The following is a 3,948-nucleotide window of genomic DNA, read 5'->3' on the forward strand; positions in this document are numbered from 1 at the left end:
AGAAAGAAACAACGAAAGAAAAATGTCTGAGGACTTCAGTGTTGAGGAAGAGCATGAGTTCTTTGCCGAGCTGAATGCGCTGGTTTGGTTTGGTCTTCCATGGCAGAAGTGGGCCATACCAGGAATTTTTAATCCATACAATACCAAGTAAATACAGGGTCTGTATCACAGATATCGATACAGTACTGATACTTGTTACATTAAATTTTGATGTATCATGGAACTGCTGATCTTTGTGTTTTTGTGATTCTTATTTTATTGTTACAATTAAATAATACCAATAATGTTCTGTTCATGGTGTTTTTTCCTAATCTACCTCTTCTATAATTACGAGTGATGTAAGCTGGATGCGGCTGTTGAACTCAAAGGTGAGATGGGATAAAGTCCTCGATGTGCACATTTGCTGCAAGGTGGAAAAGCCCAACAAATTCAAAATATTGGATTCGACATATGGAGTCCAGCAACAGACTTTAAGGCAGATGAAAAATTCTGTGTGGCTTGCTCTCTCGGCCTTACCCTTATCAAAACTTTTATGATGGTTGGGCCCAGAGCTGCCGGCTCCCCCCGTCGCCTAGCCGCAGACACCTGTGGATGCATTCAGAACTGTAGTACCAGTTGATAAACTTTCCATCATCTCAAGGACACTGGCCCCTGGACAGCGTTCATGGACAAATTGCAGGTGCACACTAACACACGAATCATGTTCAAACACCACCTAGATTCACATGGGACACTGGAGCCTCCAATGCAACCCTCTGCTGAAATGTTTCACTCGTGTGTTTTTCTTGTGCTGAGTTTTTTTTTGATATCTCAAACTGTACTGTGTCAAGAAAGTGTGAAATATGCCTTGTTCCCTCTCCCTCCCAAAACATGGCTCCTATCTTTTCCCAGAGACAAAGGAAGCACCCTAAGGATACTGCCTCACGGTGGGGTCCTTAGCAGCCAAAAGAATGTGCCTAAAACTGGAACTCTCCGGGACATCTAGTGTTAAAAAGAGAGATCATATATCTCTCCTATCCTGGCTTCTCTTCATTGGCTTCCTGTTAAATTCTGAATAGAATTTAAAATCGTCCTTGTCACATGTATGTACTTTATTTAATCCTCTGACATGTGATCTGGCTTGGAGATCATCTGCCTGGCTGTATGTTTCCTGGACGGGGCCGCCTTAGAGCTGGTTGATAGTTGCCTTTAGTATCTCTGCTTCTGTCTCCTTGAACCCCAGTCAGCCTCGGCAGATGGCCGCTCACACTGAGTGAGGTTCTTCTAGAGGTTTCTCCCTGTTAAAAGGGNAGCAATCCTTGATGGTTCTCTAGCCTGTTCACTGACCTCTGGTTATGAAACTGCCTCCTCAGCTCACTCACCCTGTTACTCTAATTTCATGATTAAACAATAAATTAAACTGGATTATCCATTGTTTGTGTGAAGGGACATCATGCTCTTCCATAAAGCAGATTAAAAAATTAAGTTGTTATTATTTTTGCTTACTTTGACCTTGAGACTGTTGTGTGCAACAGTTCTGAAGAGAAAGGATAGGAGTCATTGTAGGCAGGAACAGAAACATTTGGACCAAAATATACTAAATATACTGACCTAAAGAGGATATTTACAGCTGTTCCAAAATTATTTCAAATAATTTGTATTACATATTACATTCAATAACCCAAATATTGAAGGTTTAAAAATATATATATGTTTTCTTTATATCTGACTATTCACAGGTGACTTTACTTATTGGCACAAAAAGTGGACTTCTTAAATTCAGCTTGGTATTGTATTTTCCAAATTAATATTTGAAAAGACTAAAGGTAGCATAACATAAATAATTCAAATAACATTCCTCCCCTGTTAAATCCATTACTCTCTCCATTGCCTTTCCCCCACCCCAAACATGTAAAGTTGAGCATGTTTCCATGTTTTTCATCTCTTTTATACGTGTTTTGTAGTTACTTTTAATGAATAGTGCTGATTTAAAGCAGTGTTACAAAATTACCAGCACTGACGGACTAAATATGTAGTGTAAATATTGTCCCAGTCCTTCCAGGTGTCATGAGGCTTATTTATATAAATGTTCAGCTTGCACGCAAATTCCAGAGACTTCTTTGTTTCCGGGCAAAAAAATCCCTGATGTCACGGTTATGTAAAATCATGAGTAAGACTAGTAGAAAAGCTGTTAAATGTTCAATTCAACAAAAAAAACAACAACAAAAAAATCTGAAGAAAACAAAATGTAAAAAGAGAAAAGTCTGCACTCGCTAGTGTAATCACTAAAAAGTGCAGGTAATTGAATTCTCACACAAACCAGTTACATAGAACCAGCAACTGGTTAAATAGTAGACCCACTAACTCCTGGTTCTGGACCTCTCCATACCAACCCAAAAGTAGAAACCCCACTATAAGGAAAACAAGTAGTTAACACTCACCATGATCAAGATTCTCCTCTTTGTTCTGTTAGTAAATAGAGCCCTAACCTGTTTCCCCTGATCTTTTACCTGACACTCCTATTTAAGGCTCCTCCCCTTGTCAAGCTCTACCTGTTTAGACTTTTGTTCCCTCTTCCCTTTGTATTAACTGTAAACTGAGATGTGAAACACTAATATCACATTAAAGCTGGAATTTTTTAATAAGATCTTGTTTCACTACATTTTCAGTCAACAACAAAAAAAAAGCTACACATTTCAACAAAGATGTACTGGTGATTTTTTTATTTTTTTATTTATTGTATAAGCTTCTCTCCCCTGGTCCCAACCCAGTCTGATTGGGTCATCCAGGGTCGTATGCTGGGCCCAAAAAATATTGATGTCAAGAGTTACTCTCTTCTAGGTGGGTTCAATGGCATGCAACCCAGAAAATATTTTGTTCCCTCTTCCCTGCCAGACATTAGAAGCATTATAAACATGATTTTTATATAGTCTTTCTTTTGAAGCTTCCAGTATAATTGAAATAAGTTGTTTCATATTTACTGAAATATTTAAAATAGACGACACAGCCTGTTTACATTTTTATGTTGCTGATTGTGCCTAATCTGTTTCCACAGCTCTTTAACATATTTGTATCACTATGTTACACAATAGTTCAAGTATCATGCAATTAACATTTATTTTTTTTAAACATATACATTTCACTGGTACATTATTTTCCATTTATAGTAACTGCTCTCGCTTTATCTCTCTCTTCACTGCTCCTCTTGCTGCTTGGCCCAAAGCTTAGTTTTACTCTGCCTTTTCCTCCGTATCATGTTTTATGTTCATGTTTTTTAGTGAAGAAAGTCAACATTGCGAAATACCAAAATGATAGAAAAGAGAAAAATGGGCCAGTTCAACATCATGTTTCAAGAACATCATGTTTATTAGCCATTTAAACCTTTTTACATAAAATTAAATGATAATAAAATAGTTTTTAATGATAATAAAATTGTTTTTAGTTGTCTTTTGTGGGTATGAAATTATGAAGTTGTAAAAATAGCTATAAATAACTTGACGTATAAATATTAAATAAAAAAGATGAAATATGCACATTTATGCAATTATATCAAAATACATACATATAGGAATCATATAGGGGAACATTACATCAGCTGTAATTATTCTGAGGCTTTTTGATGGACCATTATGGTGTTTCTTGAAGAAAGGGCAACATACCATAGAAAATTATTTATTATTTTGAAAATTAAACAAATGCTTTATTTTGTTCCTGCGCATGACTTCCTGTCCCATGCGATATGCTCTGTGGCATCTTGCAGCATTGAGCTCAACCATCTGGCAGAAATACAAAACAGGTTAACCATCCAACACTGAGAAACCAACGCTGAATATGTCAGGAATCCATTTTGTGTGGTCTGTTTTTGTGTTTCCTTTCCTCCTCCACCAGGTGGTGCCCCATCTTCATTGGGCCTCCCTGCACACCTGCAGCTCATTGCCTTATTACCTGAGGAGTGCTCTTAAAGGAATA

This window comes from Cyprinodon variegatus, unplaced genomic scaffold (assembly GCF_000732505.1).
Source record: "Cyprinodon variegatus isolate N-32 unplaced genomic scaffold, C_variegatus-1.0 Scaffold1369, whole genome shotgun sequence".
In the NCBI taxonomy this organism is placed as follows: domain Eukaryota; kingdom Metazoa; phylum Chordata; class Actinopteri; order Cyprinodontiformes; family Cyprinodontidae; genus Cyprinodon; species Cyprinodon variegatus.